The sequence below is a fragment of the Hipposideros armiger genome, unplaced genomic scaffold (assembly GCF_001890085.2).
Source record: "Hipposideros armiger isolate ML-2016 unplaced genomic scaffold, ASM189008v1 scaffold_125, whole genome shotgun sequence".
Classification (NCBI taxonomy): Eukaryota; Metazoa; Chordata; class Mammalia; order Chiroptera; family Hipposideridae; genus Hipposideros; species Hipposideros armiger.
In genome coordinates, this window is record NW_017731475.1 from 2,745,284 (window position 1) to 2,769,209 (window position 23,926).

Here is a 23,926-nt window from a genome sequence, read left to right on the forward strand (position 1 = left end):
GTCTCTAATTCCTGTGATTCGAGGATTTTTTTCACTCCTGCAGTAATACTTCTGAGTTCAACAGTTTCTCAAAACTATTATTAGTTACCACGGAAACACAAAATGTTTGCAGGAATAAATAAGCAAATGGGCTAGACCTAAATAGCAGGCTTTTCCTGATTCCGATTTAATAATCTTACGGTGATATCATATTATCAAGTCTTCATCCTCTCCCAGTCATTCTGCTCACCTACTGGCAGCTCACCAGAGTCCCATAGCCACCTCCTAGCATCCCATGTAAATCAAGACCAGAAGGTCTCTGATCAACAGAAGATTCTCTAAATACAGACTGTCCTGCTTCACTTGGTGAAGAGTAAAAATCACGGCATTATCAGGGAGACAGCAGGCAGTGATTGGCTTTGTGACTACCGTTTCTACGGAAAATATGCAAATATGTGCTTTGAAATAATCCAACGTCTACAGAAAAGCCATGAACATTAGTAAAATAAATATATAATAAAGAGAAAAATTAAGACACACAATGCACACATACGCCCTCAGTGTGAAACAATTATGTTTTACCAATGCTTAGAAAAAGGCTAAAAGGAAATACAGTACTTTGAATTATTAACAGTTGACAGTATTCATACAGCAGAATATGGTGTAAAATGTCTTCCCCTTGTCTATGTTTTGCAAATTATCATGGGCACTGAACTATAATTTTTAAAGCCACAAAATATCATTCATTGTAATGTTAATAAAGGCCTTCCCATTCCCTAGTATCCCCGCTGACACCGTTGCTGTAATCAGCCCAAGTTAACTCTGGGTATTGGTCCCTGTTTAAAAACTAAAATCAGTTTAAATAGGAATAGTTGAAGAGCTTCTAGAAACTTCAACACTATGGAGGCCTGGGACAGGAGATTTGGGCCTTAGGTAAGTGAGAGGGTCTACATGTAACCCTAAGTTTACTGCAGGCCACTGACTGCTGGTGAAAGGCTCAGTGCAGTGTAAGTGCTGCGCTGCTTAAGGGTGTTCTGCTTTTTGTGTGGGCAATTATGGGTACAGACTACGGCAGATGCCAACTGGGGAACAGAAGGAGGAGTGAAGGGAAGAGGTTAGAAAACTCATTTTCCCTTGCACGGAGAGAAGGTGCTTCTCCCTCCCAGACCTCCCTTTTGGCTCTCTACACTACAGTTGCCCACCTGTGTGCTCAGTCCCTTCAGTCTTCCTCCTAAATTGTATAGCAGCGGAGAAGAGATCAGCACTGGATCCACTGCAGGCTTGCCCAATGCTCAGAGGCAAAGCTGCTTTGCAAGAAGGCCGCCAGGGAGGCATCAGAATGTTCCCTCAGGGGCTGGCCGAGTGGCTCAGTTGGTTCAGAGCTCGCTCAAGAGTTTGAGCTCTGAGCAACAGCGGTTCAATGCCCAGCCCGAGCTGAGCTGCCGCTGAGCTGCCAACAGGTGGCACGATGGCTCAGCTAAAAACAAAACAGAATATTCCCTCAGGTGGAATGCCTTAGCGCCAAAAGCTCACACTCAGGACCATCAACTGCTGCCTAAGGCAATGCAGGACCACAGAATTCCACCTCTCCCCATGCCATCCTAGATCTGTCCCCACTCTGCTCAGCTTTTCCTACAGGACCATGCCCATAATAACTGTTGTTGGTCTCTGCATGTTATAGTGTTTCCACATATACTATTTTATAGTGGTAAAGGAGCACATGTGTCCCATTCAAAGTTAGCGTTACCATCCCACAGCCCGCAGCAGAGCTTTCAGGGAGCAGTGCATATCACCCCTTCACTGATGAAAGAACCAGTAAGGAAAATTGTGGGCAGCTCCAAGAAAGGTTTAGTTAATTATGAAAATTCTTCTCTGGCACGTATTTGGATGACTGAAAGGCTTCACCAGTCACAGGAAGAAACAAAGGCCAGGACACAGAACATGAAAAGAAAATCAGGGCAGTCACTTCACAAAGAGGAACTGGCTCTGGCATGCTCAGTAACATGTTAATGGTATTCTGAAACAGTTACATAATGACACTGTGGACATTCCTAATACTAGTTGCCGTGGTCATTCTAATACCTTGGCATTAGCTTGAACCATGGGAAATTGCTGACATTCAACTGATTTTGACTAACAAAAGCGACTTCATACAGTTTGATTGAATGGATACATCCTAGCTTCCAGCCTTGTTACCTACAAATCCTTCTTCCACATTAGAAAGCAACTAGCTTGGTAGGAAAATTACTTTTTACAAGTATTTCCAAACAACAACGTAACGTTACTGCTGATTTGGATCATAAGTTCAGATAACCAATTGTAGAAAGGGTAGGAAATTCCTGATTATAAAATGAGAAGAGTCATATAGCAATTAAACCGTAAAATTTTCAGTAAAAGGAAGTACAATTTTCTCAGCTAAGACTGAGGCACAGTGGTCACAACTCTATTTATTGTTTTCATAATACATATACGTCAGAAGCCAAGAGAACAAAAATCACGTCTCAGAGAGAATGTGTTACTGAACCCGAGTTCATGTGCTCGATGCTTCGAAAGGTAAAAACGAGCTGTGTCATCTTGGTCAAGTCATTTTACCCTTCCAAATGTGTTTCTTCATCTGAAAAGTATGATTAATACCACCTCAAAAATATTTTGTGCAGATTAAATAATGCACCATGACTGGCATGAGCTCAACAAATGAGAGTTACTACTGGTTTCTGATGAGAGTGGTCACAACCACTGAGTCATCGCTGGGTCAGAGACCTGTACTTCAGGGAGTAACAGCACCGGGCAAGGCACATAAGGAGTAGGAGTCCTAATCCTCTCTTGTCTTGCCTCAAGAGCCCTAGACAACTCTTGCATCCACGTCACTTCTCTATTCTTCAGTTACCCCAGCTAAAGAAAAAGAGGAAATGATACTGACACATTTTACAGGGGAACTGGAAAGGCAAAAGAATATACATGCAAAGCACGAGCACAAAAATGTGAGAAAGAAACAGCGGTGTCAAGTGTTAAGAAACCATGTACCCATCAGAGGGAAAAAGGAGGCAAGACAAGTTACAAAAATACTAGCTATGGGGCAAATGTACTTTATGTCACCAGTTTGGAGCTGAGATTCAGGGGGGTGTTTATGCATCATGCTTCCTAACAGTCATTTCATCTCATTTGTAATAAATGAAATCTAGCGTAAAAGTCTCAGAAAGGATGTTTAATAAGCACAAGGCAAACATAGGAAGTGAAAAAAGATTCAAATACACTTTACAAGTATAGAGTAATAAAACTAACAGACCAACATCTAAAAGGTTAATACAAAACTGCAAATCAAATATTAAATTTTAAGTTCAGTTGAAGGAAATGGTCATTCACTTGTCTTAAAACAGTATATATGAAAAGCAGAGGCTAGTTTAATTTAGGCTTCGTAGTGCACAGGTGGAGTGTTTTAGAGCTGTCAAAGTGAGCCCATAATTTGGCAAAGATGACACACATTTTTTTTTGTGCACTGCACCTTTTTGCACACCATTTTCACTCACTATACATTCTCTGCAATCCACACTAAGGAAAAGAAACAAGCACACTATTTTCATTATTCCTGTTTGACAAAACATATGGAAACAATAATTCTATAGACATATGTACATCATAATAGGAAGCAATCCTATCTTAATGTAATTTTAAATGAGTTAAATAGACTCAAGTTATTAAAACTACTCAATTCATTTGAAGTTTGCAATAAGGCAGCCATGTATTTAATTTATTTAGCAGATTTGTATCTTGGCTAGGACTTTAGCGATTACTTCTCTTATTGATGTGCAAAATAATTAGGAGGCTAATTCTCATTTATCAGAAAAAGGATTCACATAAGTAAATCTGCCCCATACTAGGGAGTATAGGTTTAATTCAGTCATATTTGGTCAGTGTTCTTCTCATGTCTATATTTTTCATTTTGTTTGCTAGTAGAAAACAACTGGATTAAAACTGGTTCTACAGTTCTATTTTTATGCTTTGTCTTGAAAGTACAGCACAAAACATTTAATTTCGCTAATAAATATTTTCCCTGCCAAATAAACTGATTAGTTTCAACTACTTTCTTCAAAACACAGGCAAGCAGAAATGAGAAACGAGGAGGTTCTTTCAGGAAAAACACTGAAAAAATAAAATCTCATCTGGCCTTCCCATCATCACTTGAAGAATTGTTTGGTAGTTACATCATCAGGAAATAAAATACTATCCTCTGAGGACCCCTACTCTTTACAAAGAGGAAAGAGAAGGTTTGAAGTCTAAATCACCCCCAGAGATGTCTCAAAAAAAAAAAAAACCACAAAAAAAACGACTTCTGGCTTCCCTCTCCAGTCCCAAGCCCCCTCTACCCCCCAGCCCCCAACAACCCAAAAAACAAATGTAACAAAAATCTATTTACAAAAGTTCAAATAAGAATAACAGGATGTGTGTATTTAAGAGTCCGAAGCAATAACAGAAGCTTTAGAGCCCCCGAGAGAGAAAAGTAACAAGCGGATCGACCATGACCCCCAGTGACTCGGTCTGCCCGGCAGGAGGGCGCCGGCGTCCCCGGCCCGCCGCCCAGTCCCCTCCGCGGGGAGCCTAGGACCCACGGTCGGTTCACACGGTCTGAGCATCCGCGGAGCCGGGGCGCGTTGCAGCGCCGCCGCCGCCGCGGGTCTGGCTGTCACCGGCGCCCCCGCCGCCCGCGCCGCACACGCGGAGCGCCTTATAAGGCAGCGCAGTGACGTAACGCCCATAGGCCGGGCGCGCTCGGCGCCCCGCTCGCATTGTTCGAGCGACTCCCGGAGCGCGCACAGCCGGCTCGCAGCGCGGCGACTGCGGCCCCCGCCCGGCCCCCGCCCGGCCCCGGCGCAGGCAGCTCAGGTAAGCCCGGGAGAGCCGCTCCGCTCCGGCAAGGGGCATTGCTGTCAGCGAGCCAGGCAGTCGGTAGGTGGCTTTGAGAGTTATCAGCATCATGAACTGCAGACAGGTTTTGAAAAAGCGCGTCCAATGAACTCTAGGTAGAGTCAAAACCTTTTCCAACTCCGACAGAACTGGAGAGGAAAAGTTTTCTTCGACGGAGGAAACCGATTTGAGGTTTAATTTTAAATGTTGAGAGGTGGGAGAATAACTCTATATTACATCCGCTTTCCAAGTGAGCTACACATTGAATCCTGCCTGTATTAAGATATCTTTGGGGAGCGGGTGCGGGGGAGTATATTGTAATACAACTCGATCTCATCTGATCTGATCTATCTCCTCCGACTAAAACTCCCTTAAGTCTTCCGAGAGCAGAGTGCGAAACACTACCACATGGTAGTGGACTTGTTAGTGACCTCCCCCTTTTGTAAATCTTCTTAAAAGATTAGAAAACTGTTAGAAATACATCTCCTAGTTAGGATGAACCTAACTTAAAAAATAAAACGTATTTTAAGCTTCAAAAAAAAATCTTACAAACGCTCTGTCTTAAAAAGCATATGTCAATTTTTAAAAGGAAGTAACTATCACCGTTTTGAGTTACAACTTTTTACTTTAACACCAGTCAGTGGATAAATGACAAACTGCATTTAAAATTAAAAGTTAAGCTAGTTTCTCTAGAGTACCATTTTGGACAATAGTTTATTATGTACAAATACTAAGTTAAACTTTTCTAGAAAAAATGTTGTTAATCAGTGGCATTTTGAACCATAATTAGTTACAGCTAAACCCTGAACAGGCTATTACCATAAATGAACCCTTACAGTATGATAACTGAACACTTGGTAGATGCTGAAAAGCTACATATTTTACTTTACTTTTCAGAATAATAAGCAGCAGAGGAATTAAAAATAAAATATGCTATGGCAAGTTTAAAACATTAGAATAGGAGATGAAACAGTGATTCATCACTCAAACTCTATTTGGTCTGACTATATATTGTAAAACAAAACTTAGAAATACGTGACGGAATTATTTCCCTTTTAAAATAGCCTCTGTTTTATTTATCATTTGAAACATAACATTTTTATATGCTTAAAATTCAGGATATATCTGTGTTTCTAGTAATTCCTTTGGTTGAGTTTTTAAAGTATATGACACTGATGCCTACCATTTTTGCTTCATAGGAGTTTTGCATTCTTTGCTAATTTTGTTTGGAGCAATGCAAGACTTTGGTTTTAGTATTCTAAAAGAAAAATTATATGTTATCTGGCCTGAAAATAGGCTATATAAACTGCAGGTTAGTACCAAGAAGTAGGATTTCCCTAAAACTATTATTTCAAATCTAGGGAAGCCTACCATAATAAGAAGAGAGAGGGGCCAACACCCAGCTCACTGGAGAAGTACAGTATATGCAATAGAAAAGTTGTTTATTTGATAGAGTCTGTAATTGAAAACTGAAAAATTCCTGCTTTGAGAAAAAGGTATTCCACTCTTTTGAATAAGAGGAGGGAAACAGAAACCATCAATTATTGTTTCAGCTATACCCAAAGTACCATCTGTATCATAAACTATAGCTCAACTGTTGAAAATCATAACCTCTATCAAAGCTCTAACAGCTGTGTTTCCCAGAGTCTGTGTTTTATTTTTCTAAAACAGGCAAGCATCAATTTTTTAAAAAAAGTTTTAAATAACACACTTTAATATTCCACACTTTTCCCTATTTATTAACTTAAAAGCATGTTCAAGGAGCAATCATCCACTAAGACCCCTTTTAAAACTCAAGCGATTTATCATGGATACATAATCTCACAGTGGCTCTCTGAATGAGCATTTTTTAGTCCTTGGGACAATCTAGATGATGGCAGAAATGTTTTAGATAGAATGAATGTGAATTTTTACATTTCCAAATAAAACATATATTAATTCCATGCTTAATTAAATTCACTTGCCCTTTTATGGTGATTAATATTAAGCCGCTGGTATTTTTGTGATGTTTTTCAAATGCTGGGATGGAGTCTATAGTACCAGCCAATATAAAAATATGAATCAAGCTTTGAGCTTCTTAATTTTCAAGTCCACTTGCAATTCCCTTTAATTTGCTTTCCCAAAAAGCTGTAAATTTTGTTTTAGGGGATCTCTGCTGCCCCTTCTCCTTCAAAAAAAGTGCCCTTGGTAATAAATGGATTTTGAGGTAAAATAAAAAGGGGGGGGGGGGAAAGAATAAAATTCCACTAATTCTTCTTAGGTTATGTTCTGTCTATAGTGCTCCAGGACAAAGCGAGTGCTTTTACAAGGTGAATAGGGAAAACAACACAGCCTACTATTTAAGGGAAAAAGGAAGAGGGTGGCCACAAGAGAACTGTTTATAAAAAGTCTGGATATTGTGGTGTAATAATCAAAAGATATAAAAAAATATTGGTAATAAGCTGCTTCAGAAACTGAAATCTGTTGTTCACATAGCCAGTCATCTTGGAAAAAGATATCTAACACATCTTACTTATCCTCTTGGGCATAGCATTAATTTTAAATGTTTTTAGAGTTTAATTTGTATTTGACTATGAATTTAAGTTAGCTTTAACTTAAACTGATGGTTTAGTTTCTGTAAATTATGTTTAAATAAGGATTTAAAGATGAAGAGACACTGCATATGCAGCCAGCATCACAAAAATGGGGGAGGAAGAAGAAATATTTCTGTGACTGCTTCTGCCATCACTACAGTATTTCTGGGCCACCAACGTGCTCCTTATGCTTAAAGTGTGCTACAAAGACTTGTGGAACCTTCTCTGGCTGGTCAGTTTCTACTTTGTTAGGCGCACTAATTCCTAGTGTATCGTCACCAACACTATTGTATGCCCTCATACATCCCTCTTTTTCTTAAAAACAGTTGAGGTTCTCTCTCTCTGGACTTCTGCACTAAGGTTATCTCCAATAGAGAAAGAAAGCTGGGCAAACAAGAGTGGGAAATCTCACCAAAGAAAGTCCCTTGGTTCTTTTTCAGATATGAGGGAAGTACTCCCTTTCATGGTTGTTCTCTCAGATGCTTCAGCCGATTAAGTCTGAGTCCAAGTACAGAGAATAACACATTAGCAGTGTTCTTTCTCCAATCTGATCGTCCTCACATTCCTGATGCCCTACTAGTTCCAGAACAAGATTAAATCTTAAAGATATATATATATATATATATATATATATATTTTTTTTTTTTTTTAACAATCTTGGCGAATGATGTGTTTATGTGTTGGTAGGGGTAGGGAGATATATAGAGGAATAGGTAGGTAAGTGTATTATTGGGACAGGTAAGGGTGCACACAAACATACTTCCCAACCCTTGTTTCTGTTTATGATAAATACTGATCCTAGCCTAAAGGACAGTAGGACAGTTATTATCAGTAAAAGAGCATATCTTACATCAGAATAGCAAACACCCAACTCCACACTTGTGAGTTTGAGAAGTGCCTTGGTAAGTTCTTCTGTATGGACAATGGGATACCCCAGGCCCTAGAGATTGTGTACCTCCCCCCACCCCCAGGAAATGTTCACAGAACTTTCCGGCTGGAAGAGGGCTCAGAGGCCATCTGATCCAAATGCCTCACCTCACAGAAGAAGCTGGTGTCCACAGCAGGACTTGCTTCACAGACACAGAGCTGCTCAGAGGCAGAGCCAGGGCCCCAGACATTTTTGGGCTACAGGCTTTGGTTTCTCCTTAAATTAGGAAGAGAGGAAGATAGAAGGCCCTTAAGAAGTCCTGACACTGTAAGTGTTAATTTGGATATAAAACCCATTAAAAATAAAAGAAAGTAAGAGATTCAAAGTTCTTGTTAATAAGTATAGGCATAAGAAGGCAGAGGAAAAGGAGGGAGCTGAAATCAATACAGTTCAACCAGGCTTCAGCAATGGAAAAGAGGTGATAAAGGGAGGACAGAGAAAACAAATAATAAATGTACTTAAAGGTTGTCTGGGTGGCAAAGCTCACTCTGCTTTGAAGTGAGAGGTGCCTCTGGAAAGTGTGCTCTACAGTCAAAGACATTTACGTCTGAACCACTAACTTAACAAGTCAATTCTTCTCTGCATCTTCCAACTAAGCATTTTGCATTCCCAGACCTCCCCAACTAGCAGGCTCTCTTTCAAAACATAAAGTGAGTGAATACCTTTAAAAGAGCCAACTTCTCCCAAACAACAGAGGAGGTTACCAATGCAGGCTGCCAGCTCCTGGTATACTTACCCTCCTTCGCTTCCTTCACACCATGCATGCTACATGACGTCACATTACACAGGAATTGCTTATTTGTTTATTGTCTGTCTCCGGAACTAAAAGCTCCTTGAGGGTCAATTCTGCAACTAATTTACCCCGAGTGCATAGAAAAGTACCCTAGCTACATATAGTCAGTAGGTGTGTCAAAAAGGGTGTTGGATAAATGTACGAAAAAATAAATTTCAACCTAGAAGCTTCTTATTTGGTAAGGAAAGAGTATGTCTGAAAACAGTGAGCTAGGAAGGGATGCTTCTTCTAGATTTTGTTCAGAAGCCCAACACAAATCGTTGCCACTATTTGCAGTAACCACATTGAATTGACTTATAAACACAAAAGCCAGAAAACAAATTGGGCTCAGATGAAGTCCAGGCAGTGAAATCTGCTTTGTACTGTACAGTATCTGTTGTGTAGGCAGACTAAGTCAGATGCTTCTCTGCTCTCTGCCCACCTCCACCTACCTTACTTAAGCTTCTCCCCAAAATAATGAGAAGAAAGGTGGTGAAAGAGTACCAGGTGAATCTCCTTGAAGCAAGAAATGGACTCGAAGCAAAATATGAAAGTGGAATATAGTGGTTTTGTCTTTAATGAAGGGCAGATTCCTGTTTTTCCCTAATCTCTGTGCTTGAGCTGAAGGCCTGTAACATTCAGTCATTGGGTCCAAAGAGCTTGTCATTATGTTAACTAGAAACCAGCAGATTGCCTTTTCCCAAGCATACACTTTGATTCCAAAGTTTCTGTGGGTAGTCCAGTGCATCTGCCAGGTTTAAAAAAAGGGGGGGGAGGGGTGATTTCCTATCATTTCAGTAAGATAACTCCAGTGTCAGCCTATAAAGCCAACCTAGGGCTCGTAACTCCTCAGCAGCAGCAAACTTGCACTGAAGTGTCTGCCAAACACTGTGCTAAGGATGAGACAGGACAATAGACGGCCACGAAGTTCTCTCCACACCACACCATGTCACTCACCCAGCCGCACCTATGAGCACTGACACTGACAAGCACTGTGCTGATGACAAGGATAATAAGATCACCAGGGGCTCCAGTGCAAAGGCTTTAAACATGGTCCAGGCTCCCTGTTCTTTTTTAAGAACTGCTAAAACAATGTTGATAAGACACATCACTTGTACATAAAAATTAAGATAAACAGTGTGGGGCTATTAAAAAAAAATACAACAGAATACAGTCAATGCCCAAGCTTGTATACTGGTGATACTAAATTGACATGGACAAATATATCAAGTCTAAGACTAAAGCGTAGGAATAATGGTTCATAAATCCAAGTTCTGCTCTTCCTGGCTTTGCCATCCATTCACTGAGTATGCTTCCTATAGCCTGGGCTTTCGCAAACCTTAAAAAAGGGAACAGTGTCCTCTACCCCTAAGTATCTCTCAATACTGGGTATGGACAGAATAGTGGGCGGTAACTCCTGAGGGAGTTCTGATAGAATAAAGCCAGAGACTATACAAAAATACAAGCTACTGATCCTATCTTTAGAGACAACTCAGCTCAAGAAAATGGGAGGAATGTGAGGGAAGAAGTCCACACTTAAACACAGAGGGAAGGTTAACAGAACTGGAGCATGTGGGCCTGTGCGAATTCCAAATCCTTGAACCCAGAGCAGCCTCAAGGCTGAGGTCAGCCCTCCATGATGGCCGGTCTGAGCAAATCTTCCTGATTTATCTTATCTCATGGTCCACCAGTCTTGGAACAAAAGTTTAAAGGTGAACTAAGTCTCTCTCTCTCTCTCTTTTAAAATTCTTTTTATAAATGAATCAAAACAAAAACAAATCTCTGAGCAGAAACCCTAAGAGGAATGTAAAACATTCATCACATTTGGGCTGACAAGACTTAAGTGACTGCTGCTATTACATCTGAAGAAAAGGAAGGATCTGTTTGGCCTAGGAGCTTGGGGAGAGCATGAGAAAGTTCCCGGATTTTTGCTCAAGACCAAGGGCCATGCAGTGAGATGCTGTGCAGATCCCTTAGCCTTAGTTTGTCGGTCTGTTCACTGGGAACGGCAGAGGAGGTGGCTCACTGTGGAATTTTATGAAAAGTAATCCTTTGCTGATAAAGGGAAGATTATCTGTTCTTTAAAAATAATATCACTTTATTATCAGGATGGTTAAAAACTTGTATTATTAAAAGAAATACATTATATTTGAGGATGCATAGTATCTTTCAGGCTTTTATACAACTGGCTATATGGGGCACCCTGAGATCTTTCAGATAAAGGTGAAAACAACCTTGTGAAGTGATTTGGGGCTCCAGTCATTTCCCCTAAAAGTATGCCTCACAAGATTCTTCTTATAGCCCCATAAAATTCATTGAGCTGATCAAAGATGCAGAGAATCACAGGCAAAGTTAAAATTCTCTGGCTGGGTTTCCCCCATCTGGACTTTATTTAAATTTGTCTCCAAGTGATTTCCTCATTTCACTGAAGGGCTCTTCCTCCTGCAAAGTGACAGGAACAAGAGGAACAACGCTCTACTTCTCCTTCTGCTCCAATCACCAGAAAATTCTGAGAACTTGACACACCATTCAGCTTATGAGGGGGGTTATGCCCTCCTAAGAAATTGTTCTTTTCCCCTCTCAATCATTTGGTCATCAAATATGTACCAAGCTCAAACCCCTGGTGGAGGTGGGGATATAGAGGTATCAGGTCCTTCAAGGAGCTTAGTTAGTTCATGAGCAAAATAAATTAGAAAGTGGTACAAAACTATATAGAGTATTTGTGTCACACAACTGTAAGGGCTGTGGGGACTCAGAAAGAGGGTATCAGCTAGGGTTTGACAAGTTAGGGAAAATTCATGGAAAAGATGGGAACTGAAATGTGGATGGAGGCTATTGAACAGAGCATTCCAAAAGGATGGCAGGTTTATTCCTTGGCATTCTATGAAAAAGGACTCTGAGGAAGAGAAAGAAGGCTTGAACCAGGATCAGAACACCAAAACTCCGATATTTAAATCCATCATTCGGCTTTCAGAACAACCTGGACTTTTGTAGAAAGGAAGGCATCTTAAATGACTCCAATCCTTAAAGTGACTATTAAACGTAATCAAGCAGGTGGCACAGTGGCAGACCCATAGCAGACACTTAGTAAATAGTACGTACCTATTACTTCAAGTTAGGCCAGTCCCCCGCAAGGATGGTGCTCCACCATCTGGGGCCAAAGGCTTCTGCCCAGCTGAGGCACATGATGTCACCTCACGGCCAAAGAGGAAGTAGCTCATAGGATGCAGTCCCGACACCCAGCCATAAGGTGACGTACAAGCTTGTTGGAGAAAATCCATGTCCCTATTGCCTAACCTCTCTGAAAAAGCCACTCTGAAAAGTGAGGTTATCCTTTATTCTGACCTCCCTGCTAGAAGAGAATTCCTCCTGTGAGAAACCCACGAGTGTTCCTAAAGATGCCTTAGTCACCTGAGATAAGAAACAAGTTACTGAGTAGTAAAAAGACGAAAGAGAGCAAAAAGCTTAAAAGCTAGCCTGGAATCACCCTGTTTGACCTTGAAAGTTCTACCACACCTGAGAGGCACACACATAAAAACAAATAGGTAAGACAAATCGTACAACTTAGGCTAAATAGCTTATTCATGTGCTAGACACACAATAAAGATTCCCTTTCAGAAACTAATGGTCTAAACACTTCTCCCCAGGTGTTAATTTTTCAGTTTAATTGTACTTGCAATTTAGCATAACATTTTTAGTGTCAGACACTAACAAGACTTACTTCTTTACTTTTACAGCACACTTATAACGAACTATAACAAATGCTTGGCACATAAAGAACCAAAAATAAAATCTGAATCCCATGAAATTCCAATTAGGGTTTCCATATAGTTATGAACCATTGAGACTTGACGAGTCATAAAATCTCTTCTGATGGACTGAAACATACATTTTTTCCATGTGAATCTGTACACAATGCTCAGGGAGGGAGGGAGGAAGGGACTTGAAAGCTTGGTGGGGGTTTTCATTCTGTGAAACTGAGATTTGAGATCATTTATAAAAGGCTTTGTAAACCTTAGAGATGAAACTGTATTGCTTTCCCCATGTTGCAGCTGAGGCAACAGGCAGATGAGGCAAGGTCACAGTTAAGTCAGTAGCAGATTTTTGGTCCAATAGTCCCTGTCCATTGGATACATGGCACTTCTAAAAGTGGCTTTTCTGTTGTTGGAGAATTGGGGTTTTGCTTTTTCCTTTGTTTTTTAAAAAAGATTTTATTGGGGAATTGGGGGAAGGGGAACAGCACTGGGGAATTGGGGAAAGGGAACAGACAACTTGCTGTCCTTTTCTTCTTCAGTCTAGTTGTGGAGGACGTTGCTTCACTGGCCCATGTTGGTATTATCATTGCGCTCTTCCCAGGTGAGGCAGTCTCTCGCCGGCCATTGGACGGCAGGCAGCTCATGGCAGCTCACGAAAGCGCACGCCTGCTGCCGGCCAGTCCCACTGCAGCCTACGGCGTCGCTGGCGACTCACGGCAGCCCAGCTCCAGGTCGAGCTGTTGTTCACCATCTTATCTGTAGAGGGCGCAGCGTCACTGGCCCTCATGTGGGATCTGAACCAGGGCCCTGCTGCTCAGAGCTGGCATCCCAAGCCAACTCTTAACCAACACGCCACTTGGCCGGCCCTGTTTTTAACTGTGAATGAGTGAACTTTAAAAGCAAGGGATTATGAAGTTAGTGCTTTTCCAAAAAAGTGAAGTTAGTGCTTTTTTCAACTATGTACTGCAAACCTGACATAGTTTGGCCTCTCATAAAATTCAAATCACAAGAGAAGATATGATCAGGGCAAAAATGGATGGGCATTGACACAGCACATACATGAGGTTCACTAGAGCCTTTTCTTTAATTCTGCTATAAATAAGCTTTCTCACAGAAATAAACATAATGGGTGAAACTCTTGCTCAGGGACAAAACCAGTAGCAGACCCAGGGCCATGGGAAGCAGAGTGTAAAGTCACTGCTCTCACCTCTAGCAGGTCTCTTGCTGACCACTGTAACATCTTCATGGAATTGCCCCTCACTACACATGCTTAATATCCTCTAGAACACGTTCATCTTAAAAGAACCCAACTGAGAGAAGAGGAAATAGGACCACACTCTGTGTTCATGCATTCTGTCTTAATGCTTGGAAGTGGCAGAAAAGGAAAATATAATGCAAATGCTCTGAACTGTCAATCAAGGGAAAATTAAGGCTTAGATGACTAAGATAATTCTAATTTTACAATGCACACAAGAGGACATGCAAAACACAGACCACAATAAAACACAAACACAAGAAAAATGGTCATTTACAGTCAACACATTCTAGAATAAAACCTGTCAATGATTAAACTTTACATATGGCCCCAACTCGAACTCTCTAAAAGATCACAGAGGAGACAAAAACCAGTCATCCTCAAGAAGTAGGAAAAGTGGGTAAGGGTACATGGAGGATGCTCACTGGTTCATGGTCTAATTGGTCAGCAGGAAGCCAAGCCAGGCATCCAGTGTCATCCTCCAACTGCTCTGACCTCTAAATACTATTCAGCGCTATTCAATGTTCCTAGTTCTCTTTTCCCTTATTTACTGATTTACTCTAGCTAAAATAAACGGGAAAAAAGAAAGTTCTCCAGGGATTAAAATGATTCACATTTTATACTTTTTGGGCTCCTGTCTACCCTGTTTCTCACAGCAAACTGTATGACTTCTGTAGTTAGAACAAAACCTAAGCCTCTGTTGTTGTGGTTTCTAAATTTCTGAAGTTTGAATTTCCCACTAACGAGTTAGGAAATGTTTGGTTTCCCCAGCATACCATGTTAGCCGCTGCCTCTGTGCCGGCAGCCACACTACAAGGAGGCGAAAGAAAACCAGTGAATTCATCCATTGGGGCGCATGCCTGCTCCCTGCTTTGGCCTTTTCTGTTACATCTGACAAGCTGAACACCAGTGAGTTTACATCCAAAAGCCAAAGACAGGAGGAAAGCCTTTTCTTTAAAGACTTACAGGAACTAGGGGCTTAAAAAAAAAAAAGTGTTTGGGTTTTTTTCTTGGCTCAGAATAAGATTTGGAAAATGATATACTCTTTGTAACTTTTTAAAAGGGAGAAAATAAAAGAAAGAAAAGCAACCTACCAAAGAATAAGTGTTAAGAGAAGAGAATTACACTAATCCTCCAAAATACCTATTTGCAATATCTAAATGAAAACAACCTGTGATCTGGGAAGAGAAAAAAAGGACTAACGGAGATTAAACACAAAGAAAATGCTGCAGCTACATGAGAATGCTCTCCAAAGAATCCATTTCTGTTTTCCCCCAGTTTACTGAGATACAAGATACAGAATGGATTTTGAGCAATAGGAGGAATTAACATATAAATGTTCTTAGTAAGATAAAACATACACACACACATACATACACACACACACACACACACACACACACACACACAAACACACACACACACACACACACACACACACACACACACACTTCTAAGGGTATACAATACCATGCCCTTGAAGTCTGTATGAGAAAAGGCTGCCTGTTAAAAATATTTTCCGAGAACTTTAAGTTCCTTGAAATGTTCTGCGGAAATGGTATTTATGACAAACCTACCTCCTCTGGGGAACATGAGATGTTATTACTGGCAAAGTCACAATTTTTTAAACCATCCAAAAATAATTACGAATTTATGCCAAATGACTAAACTTGTTTTATTATTACAATGATTAAGAGAATATTTGCTAATGTCTCATGATCGAGGCTCAAAGTAGCCATGAACCTACAGAAAATACTGTGACTAAACAGTGGATTGAAAGTGGTGGTGATTTTCTTTGCTTTTGACAGGCAGAATATTACAACAGAAATTCACTGGAGAGGATGGTATGGACATGAGCTATATGAGATAGGAAGTGTGGATGTATGTCATGGTGATGAGAAATAGGATTTGGAGTAAAAACTATGTTGACATTGTGGTTCTGCCAATTACTAGCAGGACCTTTGGCCAATTATTTAACTTCTCTGAGCCTCAGTTGCTTATTTGTAAAATAAAGACAATAATATTTGCCTGCTGCATGACTGTTTCCAGGACTAGCATGGTACATGGGATATAATAATTCCTCAATAAACGGCAACTGTTATTCACAAACTGTCAAGAGAAGCTATGACTTGCTGTTTGGGAATTATTTAACCACTCTAAATTTCAGTTTTTTGGTCCCTAGCCTCATCTGTAAAATGGGAATAATAAGGATTAAGTCTAATGAAGTGGCACAGAGTAGACCCTCAATACACTGTTTCTTTCTCTCTATAAGCTAAACCCCTCCCTGGTAGCAGCTCCAGGGCTATCATAACAGTGACTTTGCATGTTCTTTGATCTGCCTGGGCCTCAGTTTCTCAACTAAGAAAATGCAGATGCCACACACAGACTTGATAAAGGCAGATGTACAACAAAGGGCTGTTATAAAATTATAGCCAAATAATAATAATAATATTATTATTATTATTATTATTATTACTACTACTACTATAGTTTACTTAATACTAAAAGTTTCAAAACAGCAAAAGCATCTGACTTCCATTCCTCTAACTTATTTGATAAAATATCCTATAAATTTGGAAGTTTTAGCATGAAGCTGTAAAGATTTATTTGGCAGTCATGCAGATTTTTATTCCCTCTTCCTGCCTCTTCTTAAGAACACTGATCTAATGGAAAGATTTCTAAGAAAATATTTAACTTAAAAAATCAAGATGATGAACAATGTTTATAGTAAGCTATGTTTGTTTTGTAAAAAAAAAGGAAAGAATAAGAATCTTTATATTTGCTTGTTTACTCATAAAGACACTCTAAAAGTATATGCAAGAAACTAGTATCAGGGGTTATAAGTTGGAGGGAGAAAGGGCAGATGAAGAATGAGATGGGAGGAAGATACTTTACAGTATACCTTTTAATTATATATTTTGAAATATATATTATATACTTAGGAATGCTAATCTAAAATCCAAGACTGAAATTCACACGTGCTTAAAGGGTTAAAAGTGAGCAAAATAAACTTTGTATAATTACAAAGTTAATTATACAACAATATGAAAACCTCCAATGACCAGTGTCGCACATGCTCAAAAAACACTATAAAATATCCTCAATAGTCTTCTCCACATTTTTCATTACCGAAATCAAGCCCAGCCATAGCACATACAGAAAAAGACTGCTCCCTCCAACTGTGCCAAATCAGTCAGCCTCCACCCCCATTCCCCCGCCACTGAGTCCCCAGGTAGACATGTCCAGGAATATTTGATCCCAGCAGATAAAATGCACGTTCACATTCAAGGAACGAAGGACAGGGTAAGAGGAGCAGAACATTAGCGAGGCTTTGGAAAGCCTCCATTGTCATTTGCTGGCATTTCACTGGATAATGCACATTAAAAGCATCATTCTTTTCCAGGAAGGGAGAAGAGCTATGGTGTAGATCTGTGAACAAAAGAAAAATGGAAAATACTGCTACTGGCGAGTCCCAAATACACTTGAGAGCAGATCATGAAGAAGAGTTATGAATGTCAGGACAATTAACACAAAAAGATGAAACAGACTTTTTTCAAAAAATTAACCATGCTCTAAAATAAAAATCGCCAGAGGCGATTTTTGTCCCCAGATTTTTTGCAATGTTGCAAGACCTTTTTTTGGCTGTCTCCACTGAGCCGGGAGTACTGGGTTCTTCTGGCATCAGTTGGTAGAGGGCTACGAATGCAGCTAAACATCTTACAATTCACAGGACAGCCCCCATAACAAAGAATTCTTCAGCCCAAAATGTCAATTGTGCCTGGCTGAGAAACCCTGGCCTAAAATGACCACCAGTATGGCTAACTATGTACCTGGCTGAAAAGATGCGTGAGGGGCCCGAAGGCAGATCACAGTAAACAGATGAGGGGTTCTGTCTTTCATTCTAGTGTGAATTCGGACTCGCTCTCTCCCAGATGATCCCTCCGTTAGGCCAGCCTATTGTGGCTGAGGTGCTCTTCTGTGTGGCCTCACCATCAGTCCAGTTTTCCACTTCTAATGATAACTGATGTGTACTGTGCCAGGCAGTGTGCTAGGAATTTCTGTATGAATTATGATACTTAATCCTCAGAACAACGCTGTCGGGGGAGGCTCCAGTATTATCCCCATTCTGCAGATGAGGAAATGAGGTCATATGGCTTTGCTCAGTCACACTTGGCAGAAGTGGGAAAGCCAAGATTCAACTATGAAAATCAAACTCCAGAATCTGCATTTCTCCCCAACACTGTCCTGCCACCCATAGTATCCCAGTGCCTCTTTCCTGCGGGTGCCTTGCTGCTGACGAGCGTCCATGCTCCCTGTCAGTCATTCTGCCTGCCCCTTGCTACTCAGCCACCTGTACTGTTTACTGCCATCTACTGCTGGGCAGTAGGGACTAGGCAGTAGGGAGGACATCAGCCCTGCCCCAAAGAAGGCTACCGTGGGGCAAACAGGTAAGACAGAAAGAACACAGATCACAAGAATACAAAATCAACCACAGAGAGGGGCAAGAAGAAATGGAGACAATGAGCAACAATGAAAGTGTTAGGAATCTGGGGAAAAGCCCAATATACCATCACATCACAACTGAAACTTAAAGGTGGCTCTGCATGCCATGTACCGGGCAAGGAGCTCTCAGGAATACAAGACTGCATGCATGCGTGCACACTTGTGACAGTCCATGGCATCACATGCTGGGTGGCTTTTTGAATGCTTCTCCTTAGAAAAGGACAGGGCAGCCAGGGAAAGGCATCATGGCTACAGTAAGTCCAGGTAGGCCTTGAAGGATCATTGAGATGCCCACCTGAAACCTTCAGTCTGCCAAAGCCCTGAAATCTTAATCCAATGAAAGCCAATGAAAGCCAGGGTAGGTTTTGTGTGTGTGTGTGTGTGTGTGTGTGTGTGTGTGTGTGTGTGTGTGTGTGTGTGTGTGTGTGTGTGTGTGTGTGTGTGTGTGTAGTGGCAGCAGCAGCAGCAATCAAAATGGAAAGTCTGGAAAAGAAAAAAATGTTAAAATGTTGATCTGAGGACTCTTTTTTAAATAATTAAGACTCATGGCTAAGGCAGGAAAATACAAAAAAAAGTGAGTAGGTTCTTCAGCATATAGTGTATTCACAGTAATTGGTTTTTGAAAAGTTACTTCTTGATAGCTATATTATAGTCAAAGCAAGGCAAAAATAAAAATTAAAAATCCATCTGGGTAGATATATTTTAACATGAAAAATTAAAATGTGGGCTGGGGAGGCATAAGTTTAGTGGTATTAAATGAACATTCATCATCCAGTGGTTCTTTCTAAAAAGCTTCTTAAGTGACAGTACAGCACTGAAGAAGTGACAACACATAATTCAGGCTGTAAGTAATTAGCCTGGTACAGATTTATATGTGCTGTCCTTATTTGTCACCTCCGTGTTAATTTCCATTTCCTACCCCAGACTTAAACTGAGCACCTTTTCAAGTTTCTCCCTGGCCCTTTGATCTAGGTGTGAAGTCTTTCTAGCCCAGATTCCATGGTCTCAAATTGAAAATATTCTCCTGGTAGCCTTACTCCTCAAGCTTTGCGCCCAGCCTGGTCTTTTTCAGGCTCCAAAACCTCATCTTTCAGATTTTCTTTCTAGGACCCTTTGTCTTAGTCAGTTACTTTGCTCTTTTCTTCTGCTTTTAAAAAAATTTGCCCCAATCCCAGTCCTTCGACTCAGTTTTAGGATTTCATAAACTTCTCTCCAGAGCCTGTTTCTCTGCTACAAGTTCTCAAGCTCCTTATAATTGATAGGACATTTGAGTATTTGCATCTTATTATTTCACTTCCCCTGATTCCTGTGGAGCTAAACAAGGTTGTTCAGATAATGAAAGGCCCTGACTCACGGTGCTGCATTTTTACCGTCTATTCCTCTGACACCAACTAAAGACTCCTCTGTCACTTCATGCCCTATTCTTGTTGCATAATGAAGGAAAATAGCAACCCGGCTTGCTGGATCTGGACCCATTTATGGTGTCTCTAAATGATCTCAGTGATGATGACAGGATCTTCAGTAACACGGACATAAAGCAGACACAGATGTACACTCATACTCAGCTAGCAGATGCCAAAAAAAGTGTTACCATTCTTCTATATCTTGCTGACCAAGTCAAATGAATTGAGCATTACATTATGACTATGGTATGCTGTAGCTATAATTTTTTAAAAACCTTTGACTTGTGAGAAAAATAAAAGGAAGCAGCATACATAGAATAAAACAAAGACTGGTCATAACTGCTTTTATGAGTGCTCCTAAAAATTAGACAAACAATGAAAAGTCTCACTGAAAAAGCAGGGAGTAGTGCGAGGAAATGTAAGTTATAGGCTCGATTAACAAGAACCTATGTCAACCTAAGGACACTTTCTAATAAATTCTATGTAATTACTCTACAAACTGCTTAGAACTCTGGTTATTTAACCAGAAACATAGCTGCTATCAATGCAGCAATTAAACTGCATATTAGATAAGAATTGCCAAAATATAAAGTGGGATATAATCAATCAGACAATCAAAGTCTAGCCTTGGGAACAGATATAAAATTGAATAAAGCAGTGTGATAGATGTAATTTTCTGCTTAGTAATTTACATGTAAATCCAGAAGAAAAAGTAATGTATTAAATGAGCTCTGCAGGAATGAAAGCAAACAGAGGAACTGAGCCCCATCAAAGGGAAATTATATACTTAGGACTGAAATGAGAGATAGACTATTTTCATATATGAGTATCTTAAGAAAAGACCAAACAGGATTTGGTATCATCACATTATTTGGTTGTTGATGGTAAACCATTGTAAGTTATGACCAGAATAATCTATGTTACACAAGCAGGTTTTGACAGCAAAAGGCAAACTGACAAACGCGTAGTACCTTGCACATAGTAGGTGCTCACTGTAACTGCCTCATAAAGATCTGAGATGAATGAAATGTCAGCTGACCTGTACAGCACTGTGGATGGACCCATTTACAAACCAGGCTACTCAGTGGGTTTCAGGCCCTTATTTCAAATTGTCCTTTCAAACAAAACACAATGTATTATGGAGACAGTGATGTCGTTTAGGATTTTTATAAGAACTGGGCGAGAGGTATTTGAAAGCAAAGCCTCTTCCATCTAGGTGCAGAGCAAACATCTAGTTTTATTAATGATGGGAACACTGAAGCAGTGACTAGCCAATGACTCTGGGGACTTCATCAGGATGAAGCAAAGGGCTCGCTCAGTAACAGCTTGAAGAAGGTGATAGCCCACACCAGAGGCTTTTCTAGAGAAAGACACATTTACCATTTATGCTTCAACTGTCTATCCTTGAGAGCAAAGGTTCTCAAAGTGCGGCCCCTTTTAAGAAGTCTGCAAGGTCGAAGCTGTTTTCTTAATTAACACTCTTTTTCACTCTCATTTTCTCACAAGTGTACAAGGAGTTTTCCAGAGGCTACATGATGTGTAGTGACATTATCTCTCTGACAGCTGATGGAATATATGAAACAGATTTGAGAATCCCGCTGTCTTCAATTAAGCCAGACATTAGCGTTAGCAGAAATATAAAACAATATAACTCTTCCCACTGCTTTTGGTTTCAAAAAGTTATTTTTCATAAAAACGTTATTTCTGTAAACATAGAACAGGTTTCTTATTTTTAATGAGTACATGAATATTTTAAGACGATCTTAGTCTGAGTTCCTAATACAGTAAATATTGATAGACATAACCCACACAAAGCTCTTTGGAGCCTTCAATAATTTTTAAGAGTGTAAGGGAGTCACAGGACCAAAAAGTTTGAGAACTGCTCTGGAGCCTATACTAAACTACACAGTAACTACCAGCTCCTTCTTTCCCAGCAGCCTACAAACTCTGAGAGAAGGAAACCCTCCCTTGTTCATCTCAGTATAGCCCCAGTACTAACTATAGTCTTTTGTTGTTTGCAAATTAAATGAACAAAAGTCTTGCCGTATTCATAACATTAAAACTTTAAATTCAAGATCCACATAGCAAATTCAGTGGAGTGTTTGTCTCCTAAAAATAATAGATGAGAAGCTAAGCTGACTCACGATGTTCACTGCTTACAGGTTGATTTCTACAGCTAACAGAAACAACACAGTGTCATCAATGGTTTGTGGAATTGGTTTTATTGCTTGATAATCACCCTAAGTTTATATGGGCCAGCTGGAAAAGAATCTGGAAAAGTAGAAACATAATTGATGCATTAGGGTGGTCAGATTATAGATGAATATTCCCTTTTCAGTTTCACTTGCTCTTGATGTACTAATGTTGCTTGTGTAATAAAAAAACATATTTGTCCAGTAGCGTTCTGGACTCTGAGGAAAAAATAAAAGTACCACTCCTTTGTTTACAGAGATGAAATAAGCAAAGGAGAGTGAGGGGCTAGGATGTAGACATTTACCACCCATCTCTCTTCTCACACAAGTAAGCACATACAGTTCTAATGCAGGGATCTGAAAAAGGAAGAGACAGAGATATTCCAACAGTCTCAATTCTTTCTAGAGGCCAATAGCGTACCTGGAGAACACCAATGGGAAAACCACTGACACCTCATTTTCTTAAATACCTAAAACCATGATAAACATTAGAGCACCTTCTTTAAAAGATAAATAAAATTAGAACAATACTACAGTATTTTCCACAGGAACAAGTATATTTGTTCATTCATTCAAAAAATATTCATTCAGTGCCCTCTACATGTAAGGGCTTTGTGGTACACACTATGGAAGATACAAATGAATCAGACGTGTCCTATTCTTAGAAAGCTTATATTTTCGTAGGGTTGATCGTAATGTACATAAATAAGATAAAATCGAAAGTGGTGAGAATTATAAATTATTGTGGGTATGAGTGGCATAACATTTAGACACAACATATGTTTCATATGTGTGTTATATGATGCATATTACTAACACTCAGTGTCTCGCACAGAAGAGATAAAATATAGTCACACATGTGTGCTGACATAATGTGTGTGTAAATAAAAACTGAAAAGACCCTCTGAATGTATAATTTGTAAGAACCAGCATTATGGTTAGGACCGAAGAACATTCAAGATGACAGATGTGATTTTTGAAAAAACAAGGAACTGGTATTGCACATAATAATAGTGATAAACCACAGTAAGTTAAAACAGTTCTGAACCATAATAGAAACTCTATAAAGAAAAGCTGTAATAAGACACTGCTTTAAGCCAGTTTGGATTTAACTACCTCACATTTGTGTCCATAAAACCAGCTTCCACAACCTGTTTTTATTGGACAGGGTTCAGTGAATGTTCCTATAATCCTGTGGTGTCAGTACTTGAACATGAATATGAGTTCTCCAAGACAGTAGTCTTCAAACCGGAGTACACATACCCCTGAGGGTACACAAAGACTTTCCAGAGGTACAAACATTGGAGAGCTTTAATGTCTACATCTGCAGTTCACATACTTACTCTTTCAAAACTAATCTGCCAGAAAAGTGCTTGTTCTCTATGAGTTCTCCCTTTCCGACAACCCTTTTGAAATAGTCTTATTACTTAAAATCTTACCAAATGCATTTTCATGAGTTGGAAACCCTTCTGGTGCACAGACAAAGGGACAACGATCGAAAGACTTACTCCTGAGAGGGTTCCATGAGGAGAGCAGCAGCAGCTTCAGAAACCAGCCACTGGATGGAACCATGCTTGTTACTTCATCTGAGGATGAAGAGATGAGCTTAGGGCCTCATCCTCTTTTAGAAGTGAAATGGTTGCCAGAGGGATGTGTATTTTCAC

General features: G+C 40.1%; 2 protein-coding genes across 5 annotated transcripts in view; one reads left to right on the plus strand and one right to left on the minus strand.

Annotated features, from left to right (window-relative positions):
- CMSS1 (cms1 ribosomal small subunit homolog) overlaps positions 1-23,926 on the minus strand; it is a 345,852-nt gene that overhangs the window by 284,771 nt on the left and 37,155 nt on the right. The window lies entirely within an intron of this gene.
- FILIP1L (filamin A interacting protein 1 like) overlaps positions 1-23,926 on the plus strand; it is a 270,986-nt gene that overhangs the window by 220,161 nt on the left and 26,899 nt on the right. The window contains exon 1 of one of the 4 annotated variants that reach the window (XM_019648349.1): positions 4,737-4,860. The exons of the other annotated variants lie outside the window; for them this stretch is intronic. The gene's annotated coding sequence lies outside the window, so the exon portion shown is untranslated. Of the gene's footprint in view, positions 1-4,736; positions 4,861-23,926 lie in introns of those variants that run through there. 4 annotated transcript variants of the gene reach the window in all.